Genomic DNA, 14413 nt, shown 5'->3' with positions numbered 1-14413 from the left:
TAAAGTTTCACTATTTCAGACTTCAGTGACCTATCATCAATGTAATAGAGAGTTTCAGGTTTTCAATCTTTAGACTGTAGTACAATACACTTCTACTCTTCAATTTGAGTATTCACTGTTCAGTGAACCGTTCATCACCAAGTTAGGAACCTATGCTTGAGTGGGTAAGGTGGTTGGATGAGTTTAAGGATTGTGAAGGATGCCGCCAATTGTGAGATGGGTTGTTTATTTTGGTGGACATATTGAGGACCATCATTTTCTTGAGGGACTGTGAGATTTTGGGTGGGTGGAGCAGATTATGATATTTCTTTTGATGAGAATTGAGAGTTGAGGTTAAGGATTTATCTAATCGAGGAACTTTGTTTGCATTTTGCATGACCCATGAGCACATGTAGACAAGCTAGGTACAATTCTTCAGTACATACATTATTTTTGTGTGAAGCATAGCTTGATTGGTTGCATATCATGGATCTGTTATTTCATATTTTCTTGAATCATGAATAGTTGGACACGAAGTTCTATTTCAAAGCGTATTTTCTTACTAGGACACATCGTAGTGCAACAAAGTATGTATGTTCAAAGGAAACAAAGTGGTTTTTGCTGCCGGAACTGGGGGTTGTTGGCAGGGTGCATTGTCATCAACTTCTCTTAGGAAGGGTAACTTTGGGTGACAAGAACCACCGTTGAAGGAAAGCTAATTCTTCTTAATCCATTTCTTATAGAGGCTTTACTCATGACGTGACTCATTATTCAGTCCAAAGGGTACCATAATCATTCTATTGAACATAAATGAATCTTCTACTTCCTCTTTGTCTCTTGATGTACCATTTGTTACTTCATTGGAGGAGTCAGTTATGACTTCGATGGACGTGGATCCATTGCCTTTTTGCGATCCATACAATTTCAACACCACTTTGTTGGGTCCTTTGCTAGGGTTAGGGTTCCTTTGAACCAGTCCGTCCTTGCTCTTGCTTCATGCTTGTTTAGTTTCATTATAGATGTCTTAATTATATCTACAAAATATATAATTTTTAGAATCCCATCCCGATCCCCTGTCCCCCCATCCCCGTTGTTACGCGAGCGGTGATCGAGAGCAAGCCTCTCTCACAACCCAATAACGAGACGTTAAGGAGTGCCGGTTGGGGTAATTGACTTTGTCGAATGCACAACACAACTTAAAAAATTCAATTATTTGATCATATACCACAAGCCACACAAAAACAAAACAAAACCTCTTATAGCTCAAAAAAAAATTTAAAACCTGTATGCGGGTAGAGCATCACACAACCACAACACAACAAAAAAATCCAACAATTGAAAAACAAATCAAGTGAAAAATATTCTCGTACCTTAACAACCATGATCCATCGCTCGACGCTTTGACATCTAAAGGCTCCGACTTTCAAATTAGCATGACAAGAGCTCACTCTAGCATGCGACCCTCCACTCTCCTCTTTCACAAAATACAATTGTATAAGAGGAGGAAGGCCCTTAACTCTCTAATCTCCTCTCCTTATATAGTTTTCTATCTATACTCACACACATTAGGCTTTTTGCTTTCAGCTTTTGGCTTTTGCTTTTCTACTGCTTTTCACTATTTTCATTTTTTCTGCCCTATGCATGTTTGTAACTTGTTTGGATCATAACTTCGTCATTTGAACTTCAAATATAGTCATTTGGATACTTGTTAATTTAAAATTCCTTATCCTCACCTCTCAACTCTCATTAAAAAAATATCAATCTCCGCTCCACCCATCCAAAATCTCACAATCACTCTAGAAAATGATGGTCCTCAAGATGTTGACCAGATATGAACAACCCTTCTCACAATTGATGGCGTCCTTCATGACCCTCGAACTCTCCCAACCACCTTACACTCTCAACCAGAGGTTCCTAACTTTGTGATGAACATCCAAAATGATGCATGCAAGAAATGTGTGTGCTCAATGACAGGTGCTCTCTCATGTGCAGGTGCATCTAAAATTTAATGCATATAGCTGCAGCAGACCTCATGCCGTGCTAGTGCTCAATGATGGTGCAAAATGTGCATAATTCCAACCCATGGCATGGAAGTATTTGATAAGAACAAGAGACGATCCCTGAAGGCAGTGCATCAACAAGTGCAACGTGAAGTGCTTGTGAATCCATTATCCCCGTGATGTGCAAAAGTCTCAACAAGAAAGCATACCTAGCTCCTCAATGTTCAGTAGCTATTGACAAAGAGAAGCTTCATCTTGTCCAAAAAAATACCAAGCTCGACAAAGGCTATCAAGTTTCACACTCAATAAATTAAACAAAATGACAGAAACAAATCCTAAGCTAGACAAGCATAAGAAATCCAACTATGAAATAAGAAAACAAACTGTCAGGCAAATAACTAAGCTAGCAAAAATCAATTCTAACTACAGTTAGACTAGGGGTTTTCAGTTTTAAAAAAAAACTTGATACCGTCTACGTCCCACGTCCCCCACCCCTAGTGGCTATGGCTATAGGTGTTGTGTGAACCATTTCCTAACCTCTTTGAACTATCTGAACCTATCTAGCATACATTTAGCCTAGAGTTCCAAGAAATGAACAAGAAATCAAGGGAAGGAACAAGAAACCATTGCTAACTACCATTACACATACACATTCATATCAAAGATTCTTACCATGCATGGTCATCTCGATGGCTCATAAGCCTGCACATCACCCCAGTGAGCCACTTATGGCTCCATCATGTCCCATACTCCATCTCCAACACCCTAATGACATATTTCTTGTCATCCTCACGTTGTCGTGATGCTATGCGTCTATGTAACGTTCACGTAAACTACCTCTTCAGAAAAAATATATAACATTTTCTTATGGATAATGCAAAATTTTTTTTTTATTCCCCTCCCCAGCCGACTATTGTGCTGGAAGGGGAGGGGAATTGAAGGGACGCGGAAGCTCCTCGGTGGAGCTCGTGGAGTAATACGACCATGCATGCTGACACGAAGGAGAGGGAGGATCCCTCCCCTCCCCTATTTAAGCGAAGGGGGCTGCTGTCGGGAAGGGAGGTACGAGAGACAGAAGACGAAGGGAGGGCCGCCATTCTGAAACGGTGAGGGAGAGAGAGAAGGGCTTTTAAGTTGGGAGGACCCCGTGGATCTACTGCCGCCTAAAGGAGGACGAAGGGAGGCTGCTGCCTTGTCATGGACGTGGAGCTGTCGTGCCCCCAACTGTCAACTACCGTCGACAGACGGCCCTATTTACCCCCCCCCCCACGTGGAAAGCTCTGGAAGCTTAGAAGCTTCCAAGGGGGGGCCTTCTTAAGTGTAACGTGTCCACTAATATCATCGAGGACACGTCTTAGCAGTCCATCGGAAAGGAATAAAGGATGTCTAGAAAACTCCACCCGGAACTCCCATGGAATGTTACGGGTTTTGCGATCTAGGTCTTCCCGCGTCTGCCATATAGCGGAAGTATCCTGGCCGTTCCCACTTAGGATCGACCAGAATTAGGGTTTTCATGATTGGTCATTAGCTAACAGCAACTAGCGTCAGACCCGAGCGAACTACTTTACGTAGAAACGCCAGGTCCGAACCGGATTCACGCTGCACTTGGTTCAAGGAGAATGGGAAATGAGAGGGATGCAAGGCTCAACCTCTCTGTCATAAGGCATAGTCCCATTCCGTTCCCCTAAAACAACGTAAATCGGGTAAGACGTAACTCTAGGTCATCGCTCTTGTTATTCGTTTTGATGATCATCCCACTGTTCTTCGAGATTTTTGAGAAAAGTTCCCGGCTAACTGGGACCACCCAACCGTAGGACGGACCCATGGCCCATCCTCCGCACTTTCCTCGGTTTGTTTTAGTTATGTAATTATCTAACACATTAATTTGACATATAACAATCAGCTTCTTTAATTAATCCTGTTAAGCACTGGTTCCTTCACGTAATCTTATCACGTGACATAGAAAAACAATATCAAGCAAGTTCTTTTTTTTTTAACATTTCATCATTTTATCTTTGAAATACAAGGAGTTCCGCCCGTAGGCTTGTCCATAATCCGCCCGAGGGCTATCCAGTAATCCCCAGGGATCACTATTCCAAGCTTCCGCCCATAAACTAGTATGCGGGCCTCGAGATCTAATCTCGAGTCACGTTAGCCTCTTGTGTAGGACCCGGAAGGCGAGGGATTTACAGCCAGAGCCCCCCCTGGCACCCAAGCGTCCTCCTACTCCAAGTAGAGCTCAACGGAGAGACCTCTCGCGGTGGGTTCGATCCATGTTCCCGGTGCGGTGAACAACCCCCTTGGTTAGGGTTAGGCAGGTAGTCGGGGGTAACTGAAACTGCCTCTTCCTTCAGCCTTTAACCTGAAGTATAGGTACTCATTTAATTTGTAATTCATAATTCAAATAGAGCCCTAAAATCTCTAGCAAGCACAAACATTTCCATTAATCAACCGTGTAGTTTGGCAAACTGGTAAGGAAGTGTTCATTCCTTTTGAGTGTATCAGCACTCGTTCCCAAGGTGTGTAAATTGGCAAGATCCTTTACATTCCGGTGTAGGGCGTACCTTATTAACCCAACTTGGTCAACCCTAAAGTTCCTTAGATATGCTAGTTTTCGGTTTACAACTTTCCTTATTTAGAAGGATATCCAAAAATATGTCCTTTTGCAAGATAACTTGCGTAGGGATCTGCCATCCTTATTGAGGTTTTTACCCTTTCTCGTTGTGAATCAATCTCAAGACTAAATGATTTCGTACTTGCTGCGCAAGTCCTGCAATGGAATAATCCGTTTTAGATCCTTTAAGCTGACGTATGTTGGGCCTAGGGTTTCTTTTTAAGGATCTCGGGGACAGCCCTAGTTGTTTATCTTTACGAAATTTTTTGATCCTACAATAAGGAAAGTAGTCAAGTGCTTAGGGTATGAATATTTCTATGTTTAGATTGGATTGGATATTATTTGGAAGGTAATATTAATCGTCTTGTCATAGTTTTGCTATCCTTGTGACAATTTACTTTTCAGTCAATACAGTTCAATTTAAACTTTCTTTTTCCTTGCAGATGAACTCATGCCAAATAACAAACATTTCCCTTGCTAAGATGTGCAATTAGCAATGATAACTTCCTAGTAATTTGAGCAACGAAAGAAACCTTTCATGAATTTAATCATTTACAATGATTCGTTGCAAAAGGAATAAGACTAATGGTGCAAGATATAATTTCTATACCTTTAGGATTTAACTAAAATATACTACTATAGTAAATGGATAATCTTGCTCGTAATTTATAATGCTTGATGCAACTCGAAGGAAACTAGGTTCTATACATTATCATTCATTCAAATAAGCTAAACTCCTTCATTACAAATAACTCGGACAAATATATCCTATCCCTAACAATTTCTCTTTGCATGATCGACTTAAAACCGAATTAAAGCCAAGAAGAAAAACCTGGTTTTGGGGTGAGATATCCACATGGATACCGGGAGATGACCCTTCCGCGGCTACGCCTTGGACTTTCTTAGGAGGCATCGCAATTGTAGTTTTTCGAACATGGAAGCGGCTCCACAACTCCTCCTAGGAATTCCACCGTCGCTTCCTTGCACCGCTTGTCGATAGTAGTTTTTGGAAGGCTCCCTCCTTGGAAGTCAGGGAAATTCGAAAGGGTGTTTCAGAGTCTTCAACGATTAAGACCCATTGAAGCCATGGGGAAGGCTTAATGGTCTTTTAATGACTCGCTCAAACAAGGAACGAAAAAGGATGGAAGAGACACAAGGTGCGGGAGAGAACTCTAAGGGAATATAGTAACCATAAAGGTTATAAGTAAAGACGAAGGACCCTTAGGTCAACTTGGAGGAAAGGGTTCTCAATACGCCACAAGGGAAGGGCTAGGGAAGGTTTTAACACGGAGGAAAGAGGGGTGGTTCCAAGGAAAGGGATAGGGGTTTTAAGGGATTAGCACGGGGGTGTGGTTCCAAGGGAAAAAACAAAAGGGGCTTAAGGATAGGGGTTGAGTGAACTTTAAAATCACAGGGAAGATAATAATCCCAAAAGAAAGGACTTAAGGGTAAAACATGGGGTTCCAACACCCATGGGAGAGAGCCATATAATGTATTTAGACACAGAGGTGTTGTAGGCTTAAGGGATAAGAGGGGTGATAAGACACGGGGGGGGGGGGGGAGGGGGGGAAGGGTTTCAAAGCCCATAACAAAGGGCTTAAAGGTTAAGTCACAGGAGGTATGGAAGGGTTTTGAAAGGCACGAGAAGGGGGGTGAAAAGGGCCTTAGGAGGATTAAAACCGGGGGGGGGGGGAGTATAGAAAGGGGGTCTTGGGGGAAAATTTTAAGACCCGGGGGGTGAAAGGTATAGGAAGGGGGACTTGGAGGGATTTTAGGACATGGGGGGTGTGTGGACACCGGGGGGGGGGGAAGGGGAGTGAAAAGGGGCTTAAGGGCCCCTTGGAAGCTTCCTCTCCCAGGAAGCTTCCACGCCACGTGGAAGCAGAAGACCATCAATGACTTGGGCGGCAATTTGACAGCTGGGGGGAAACGCGGACTGGGATGTTAGGGCCTGATGGCGTGCATCAATCCTCCTTCCACAAAGGTGAAAACAACCTTCTTCACGATTTATGACCCTCCCTCAGTCGTCACGGCAGTCCACTCCCTCCACCTCCCGTCTTTTCTCACGGAAAAGGCCTTCACTCCCACAAGTTTAATAGGGAGACTCACTCCCTCCTTTCAGCCAACCGGACAGCGCTCAGCATCTTCTTTTCTTTCCTCATGGAGGCAGCCCCCTCTATTTAAATAGGGGAGGGGAGGGGGATCCTCCCTCCCTGCGTGTTGACTCTATGGCGATTAGAGGTGAGGAAGCTCCAGCAAGGAGCTTGCTGGACATTCTATTGCCCTCTCCCCCCTTCAGCACGACCGTCGGGGCTGGGGGGGATAATGAAAAAAAAATTCCATTATTCATTAAAAAAAATGTTATATCATTATCCCTAAGAGGTAGTTTACGTGAACGTTACATTAAGCCCCCTTCATGTGCCTCATCAAATCCCCTCCCTCGGGTTTTAAAATCCTTAAGCCCCCTTTCTTTTGGGTTTATCACCCTTTTCCCCCCTCCCCCCCCCCCGCCCCCCGTGTTTAAAACCCTCACAAGCCCTTAGGCCCTTTCCCATGAATGTTGGAAAACCACCCTTTCCCCCCCCGTGCTTTTAAAGTTCACTTAGCCCCATTTCCTTAAGCCCCCTTTTCCATGTTTTATAAACCCTTAAGCCCCCTTTCCCGTGGATATTGAAACCCCCCCCCCCCCCCCCCCCCCCCGTGTGTAAAATTCCTTATCTCCCTTCCCTTGTGACATATTGAAACCCCCCCCTCTCGTGTTTAAAGCTCATAAGCCTTTTTCCCCTTAGCCTTCCCATGCTTCCCGTGGGCTTTGAAAACCCCGTGCTTTATAAATTTCCTTAAGCCCTTTCCCTTGGACTTAGGGATGACTCCCCATTTCCCCCCGTGGTTAAACCCCTTAGGCCGTTCCTTGCCCTATGCAAAATACCCTTGGGCCTTTGTTCTTTTTCCCCACTCGTAAAAGAGAAGAAGAGTGTTGAAGGTTTTTTTTTAACACCTCCCTTTCCCACTCCAAAACCCTCGTAAGGGATTCCACAATTGATTTTCCGTTTGTGCGAGCCATTATAAGGCCATTAAGCCCCTCCCATGGCTTTAATGGGTCTTATCGGCAAAATATTTTGAAACACCCCTTCGTTCAAAATCCCTACTTTAAGGAGGGAGCCTTCTAAAACTACTTCTAACGGACGGTGCAAGGGAGCGACGGTGGAATTCCAAAGAGGAATTGTAAAGCTACTTCCATGTCCGAAAGAGTACAATTGCGATGCCTCCTAAGAAAGTCCAAGGTGTAGCCGCGGGAGGGTCATCTCCGGGCATCCACGTGGACATCTCACCGCAAGCCCATGTTTTCCTTCCTAATTCTTATTTGATATTGTTGTAATTCGATCATGCAAGGTTAATTATTAGAAATAGGATATATTTTCGTCCTAGTTGTTCACGACGAAGGAACTTAGTCATCAATACTTTTAAATGAAACATGCAAATTAAGAAAGTATAAACACATTTCTAGCAAATAGCTTATGCATTGAAATGAATTATAAGACTAGATTATTATCCATTAAAATAGTATACTTCGCTTAAGCCTAGAAGTATAAACTGCATCTCGCACTATTAACCCATATCGCAATGAATAATCATAGGAAGTGCAAAGCATGAAACGATTCTTACGATTCATAAACTCTATGAAATTATCATTGTCAACTACATAAATTAGCAAGAAAAAGGTTGCTTATTTATCATGAATTTCGTTTGCAAAGAAAAGGGAAGATTAGTTGAAATTAACCTAACCTATGCCTGACCTCAAATCGATAAGTTAGGGTTTAAAAAATCAATTTACGCATAGTCAATGAATCATGTGGAAGTAATCTCAAAATTATCTTCTAGAGTTAACCAAATTGGCATAAACCTAAAACACCTAAGCCGCGGAGTACTCGTTCGGAATAAGTTAAATTCCAAGAAACGCCTATACCTTAAATACTTGCCCACATTCACTGAATGTAAGGACAGTGAAAATGTAATTGGAAAGTGAGCTAGGGTTTGTCCCTAAGAATCTTACAAGATGAAACTTGGAAACCCTAGGTCTAACGACGCTACCTCCACTTCCCCCACTTCTCCTACTACTCCTTCCACTTCTTCTCCTACCTCTCATCCCATGTCTATGCCTACATCTATGCCTATGCCTATGCCTATTCCTATGGGGGCAGTTGTCAAGCCATCTACCAAACCAACTATCGAAGACATGGTGGAAGAAATTTCAAAGAACTTGAAGGATCTTCACATAAAGATGGCCAGAAGAGATCAACATCCACTTAACCCAGCTCCAATTTATGTTCCCTCTTCTTCTACTCCTATGAATTCTTTTAGAAATGATCGTGTTCGCCGTTGCATATGGTGCGATAGTCTAGACCATGAGCACAAGGACTATGAAGACTTCAAAGAGGCAAAAAGATTGAATTTGGTGGTATGGAAGGATAGGATGATATGTTTCGGAGACTCAGAGCAACCACTCAAAACGAATTTTGGCAAAGGAGGTATGAAGAAATTATTGGAGGAAACTCTTTTAGGTTCTTCTTATGTAAAGCAAGAGGTGGCAAGAGAAGCTAGTGCCTATGATCGTCAATTGGGGCAGTTACCGAAGAATAAGTCTCCTTTATGGTCCTATGCACTGCATGCGAAAAAGAAATGTAAAGTTTCTTCATCTAAACTTTCATTCATAGGAGATGCAATTAGAAAAGGAACCAGATGGAATGATCGTGTAGATGTCTTCTCTATCTATACTTATATTGCAAAATCTCAAGGATTTGAAGCACTTGTTGAAGAAAACCGCAAAAGAGAAAATGATCAACCTGAAGGATCAAAGAAAGCAACTAGGAGGAGTGAGCTAGTCCTTCAGCCTTCTTCTTCAGGACTGAGAAGAGTATGGCTGATGTGTAAAAGCTAAAAGTGCAAGAAGACCAAAAGGCCACAAAGTTAAAGGATTTTAAGCTGAAGAAGCAACTTGGATTCAAGCTGCTATCCGACATCGAGACTTCCACAGGCTTGAAAAAGGTACTTGAAGATCGAATTCTTAATTGCAAGATTGAATTTACACTTGGAGAAGTTTTGGGAATTGCCAAAAAGAAAGCGCCAAATTATTGAAGAACCATCACGAGATATGATCCATCGAGAGGCGCCGAGGCTATTCCCTAATTGAGGAGCTTGATTCTGAAGAAGAAATCAATGAGGAATCTACAAAAGGATCTCTATGTATGCAATCCAAGAAGTCTCTTCACCCTTTACTTTAGCCCGTGCATTATGATGAAGGCAAAGATGCGCCTAGATTGGTGCCTCAAAGCCATTTTTCTCGAAGTCATTGGACTCGTGCGACTACACAAACTGTCGTCAAGCTTGGTGAGATGGAAACTCCTTGTGTTGCACTTTTGGATCATGACTCTGAGATGAATGTAATTGTGTGAGGTTTATATGATACTAGTAGATGGCCAGTTGATGTCGATCATAGTTGGCACATGCATGAGGCCAACAACACTGCAGGGCTGCTTGCCCAAATTTGAAGATTTCTATTGGAGATGTGGGTGAGTCCTATCATTTCTTTGTACAAAACTCTTATTCTTATCCTATTATTTTGGGGTAGTCATTTATTGATGAATCTCGGATGGAGACTAAGGTTCTGGATGATGGATCTGCCTATGCACAGATTTGAAGCAAGGATGGGAAGAGAGCTGTTCAGTTATGACTCTTTGTATTAATCATCAGCGGAATAAAGATTCCTTGAGGGATTCCCCTCTTCCAGCATGAGAGCCAAATTTTTGCTAGGTGCCACTGTCTTGTGAGATGATGGTGGTACAAGTCAGGGAAAGCTCTCTCCTCCTAGTAGCGGTAGTTTTTCCTCATGTATTTATGGTGTATCCACTGAAAGTACTTTGTGTTTTCAACATGTTTCTGATATGCCTAGAGCTGCCAGGCAGTATGTAAAAAGAAAAGAAAAGAAATTAATGATTGCATGTGTTTTACAGGAAGAAGACCGGAAAGATGGTCTCTATGATGCCCTTTGATGCTCAGATACCATGGAAAAACTTTTGGTTTTGCTAAATGCTAACAAACAAGAGTTGTCATATGTCTTACAGGTTCATTCTCTGGCGATGTATTGTGAGATTGCTGATTTTATGCTTCAAAAGAAATTGGGTACTAAGGATTCTCAGCAAAAAGAGTTCCTTGCTAACATATTTCAATAAAAATATTTGGGTGTTGTTGTTTATACACAGCAAAATTTGTGCTTACCAAGGTTTTCTCATCATGATGTGAAATTTGTAGGTTGTAGCAATGAAGCCATAGTTCAGACAAAAGTATAAGACAATTGACAAGAAGGTTCGACCAATTGCAGGACCACTACCTTTAGACAGTGATGAGATGATTAGAAGAGCTACTATGCAACCTCCTTTGTGAGATCCTACAAGTAATGGACATAAGTTTTCAGCTGAGACATTGAAAGAGATGAAGATTGGGACCGAATATTTTCTACTTCCTCAAGAGGTAAGATTTTTTGAAGAGATGCTATGCAGACATGAAAAAACTTTTGCTCTCTTTCCACATGATATTGGATGCGTTGATCCTAGAGTTGTAACTCCTATGGTTATTTTTACCATTCCGCATGTCCCTTGGAATCTACGGCCTATTCTTGTGAGGGCACACTTGCCCAAACTGGTAGAGCTCTTGAATGAGCAAATCAGGATGGGAATTCTAGATCCATCTTCAACTCCATATCCTAAGACATGGTTCATAGTTCCTAAATAGAATGGGACACTCAGATTCATACAGGATCTATAGCCAGTAAAGAAGGTCACTATTCAAAATGTTGGTGCAAGACCTATTGTGGATGATTTTGCTGAGGCTTTTGCTAGACGTGCTATCTATTCTCTTGGTGATCTTTATTCGAGATATGATTAGTTCCAGCTTGCCCTAGAAAGCAGAGATTTGACTACGATGAAGACACCTCTAGGCCTTGTCCGAATGTGTACGCTTCCACAAGGAGCTACTCATTCGGTTGCTCATATGATGAATGGGATGAACAAGGCTCTACAAGATTTTATCCCTGAGCTTACTATGCCTTTCATTGATGACCTACCTATCAAGGGTTGCTTGGAAGAAGGTAAAGATGATTCTTTAGATGACAATGGATGCAGATTCTTTGTGACTTCACATATTAGAGATGTTGAGAAGATTGTTTGTGGACTGAAAGAAGTGAATTGGACCTTGTGAGGATTGAGGTGTATTTTTGGTGGCAAAGAAGTTTTGATTGTCGGTCATATGTGTGGATATTATGGCACGAAGCCTTCTCCTGCGAAGGTTGATGTCATAGAAAATATTGAGGAAACTTGTTCCTCTACTTCTGAGGTTTGTAGGTTTCTTGGAGCTTGTGTGTTTTATCTTATTTGGATTCGTCACTTTGCTCATATTGCAAATGATCTTTATCAGCTCTTGAGAAAAGGAAAGCATTTTTCTTGGGAAATGAAACACAGTAAAGCCATGCAAAAACTAAAGAAATTATTGAGAGCCACTCTGACTCTTTGAAAGGCAGATTATGAGTGTGGAAGACCTATTGTGCTTATTGTTGATACTAGTCCTATTGGCATTCAATTGGCTATTGGCCAAGATGATGTAGAAGGGAATAGGTATGCTATTCGGTTTGGGGCGAAAGTCTTAAAAGAGTAACAATGAAGGTATCCACAAATTAAGAGAGATACTACAACAGAAACGAGGCATAGACGTGCAAAGTCGGGCGCGTCTATCATAGCGTCTATAAGTGCGTGTAAACGTGCGTGTAAATAGACGCGAATTGTGTGTCTATATATCTGCGCAAATAGACGCTAATATAGATGCGCCAGCAGAGGCACAATTATTTAACCACCTAAAATTACAATTCACATAATTAAAAAACCAAAGTTAATAATTATTTAACCACCTGAAATTGATTCTTGAGCATGCACGTGTGCGCATGATAAAAACCATAGAATTAAGAATTCACATGTACATTGAATCATTGAATTAAAAAAATAGAGTTAATAATTACTCGAAGTACCATTGGCATCCTCGAAGTGAGCAAGGACACCACAATCTTGGGTATTTCTATTTTCATCTATATATTGAGTTCGAAGATGTTTACCCTCACACCAAAGTGCATTGAATAATGTGCACTAGTCGTAAAAGATAAAAGATCAAACTAGACATGTTGAACCCTCACGAGGTGTTCAAATAACTAGACATGATGGACCCTCACGAGGTGTCTGTAGCAAAATATATTGGGTAGATGAAAGAGCCCTTAAGCTATGGTACACTTACTTGGGCCTTAAAACAAAGATCAGCATTACTCCTACTCTAGACTTGGATAAAAGTGCTAGTGAAGACTCGAGTGTTTTATGGCTCGAGACTCAATCTATGAATGGAAAAACATCACGTCCACATCTAGGTTCTATCCCACCCTTCAAGTTCAAAAAGGGCATGGGGTTTGGAATTCCTGCCTTTTTTAAAGGCAAGCTAAAACCATTGAATAGTTTGATGGAAGGCCCTCCCTTTTTCTATTTTGAAAATGTTGAGAACGTTCCCAATTCAGAGTGGGAGACCATCAAATGGCATTTTAATGGCATAGATCCAGAGTTCACAGACTCTAGATATTTTTCTGCATGCTTTAGGCTGAGTGGTTATGTTTATAACCTTCCAGTAGATGGAAGAAGGTTGATCCTTCCCCTTGCTCCCATGAAAATCTTTGAGGTGCTTCTGAAAACAAAGAAGTATTGGCCCCCATGGGATCCGAGAGAGAAGCTGAATTGCATAAACACACGAGGTGCCCCTAGCACTATACGTGGATTGATCAGAAAAATATTTTCTTCCCACAAAGAAAGCAAGATACCTTCTTATCTTCAACATGAGATTGTTCTGGCATGCAAAATATGGAACTTGGTTTGGGTCAGCCCAGGCCAACCTGCCCCACTTGAACCCCATGAGATTGAGCTGGTGCTTGGATATGATCGTGACCACACTTGAGGCTGCTCTACCCTTTGAGATCGGTATGATGCATTGGGCAACTCATTTCAGGTCAATACTATTGCGTACAGTCTTTCACCACTGAAAGAATTATATATGCAAGGTTTAACAGTTCTGTCCTTATTCTCGAGCCTTGGTGGGAAAGAAGTGGCATTGCACAAATTGGGTATAATTTTGAAGGCTGTTGTTATTGTGGAGATCAATGATAAATGTAAAAACATAATAGTCAGCTAGTGGAACAAAACCTTACAAACAAACCGATTTCAAATGGAGGATGATGTTAGAGATCTTACTAATGATAAGTTGGCTGAGATTGTGGATGCAGTGGGAAAGATTGACCTCATAATTGGGGGAAGCCCCTGCAACAATCTCTCAGGCAACAATAGAGTAAGCAGGGTAGGCTTGGGTGGCAAAGAATCCTATATTTTCTTTGAATTTCCCAAGATTCTGAGTAGTTTAAAACATATCATGCAAGCAAGAGGTTACCTGAATATGACCAAACCTCTTAACAGCTAGTATTTTTTTGAATAGGGCATGATTGGATAGGGCATGATTGGATGTATATACGACATAATTACACCTGGATCATATGCTAGGACATGATATACATGTATAGGATCATACGGACATGATATACATGTATATACGACATGATATACATGTATAGGGCATATACATGCATAGGACATGATATACATTACCAACTTTACTTCTTTCTGAGTATTACAAATATACATCCAATCATTCAAAGCTAATTACATATATGTGATTTCATGCCCTATAC

At 41.6% G+C, this 14413-nt stretch overlaps 1 pseudogene; it reads left to right on the top strand.

The window, feature by feature from the left end:
- The first annotated feature begins 13086 nt into the window (after positions 1–13086).
- LOC148013348 (DNA (cytosine-5)-methyltransferase DRM2 pseudogene) lies at positions 13087–14145 on the top strand (annotated as a pseudogene).
- The last annotated feature ends 268 nt before the right edge of the window (positions 14146–14413 follow it).

Source organism: Lygodium microphyllum, chromosome 26 (assembly GCF_053477565.2).
Source record: "Lygodium microphyllum isolate KBCC chromosome 26, Lygodium_microphyllum_v1.1.10, whole genome shotgun sequence".
Taxonomy (NCBI): Eukaryota; Viridiplantae; Streptophyta; class Polypodiopsida; order Schizaeales; family Lygodiaceae; genus Lygodium; species Lygodium microphyllum.
Note: the sequence above shows the minus strand (reverse complement) of the source record. Positions and strands in the feature narration are given on the sequence as shown.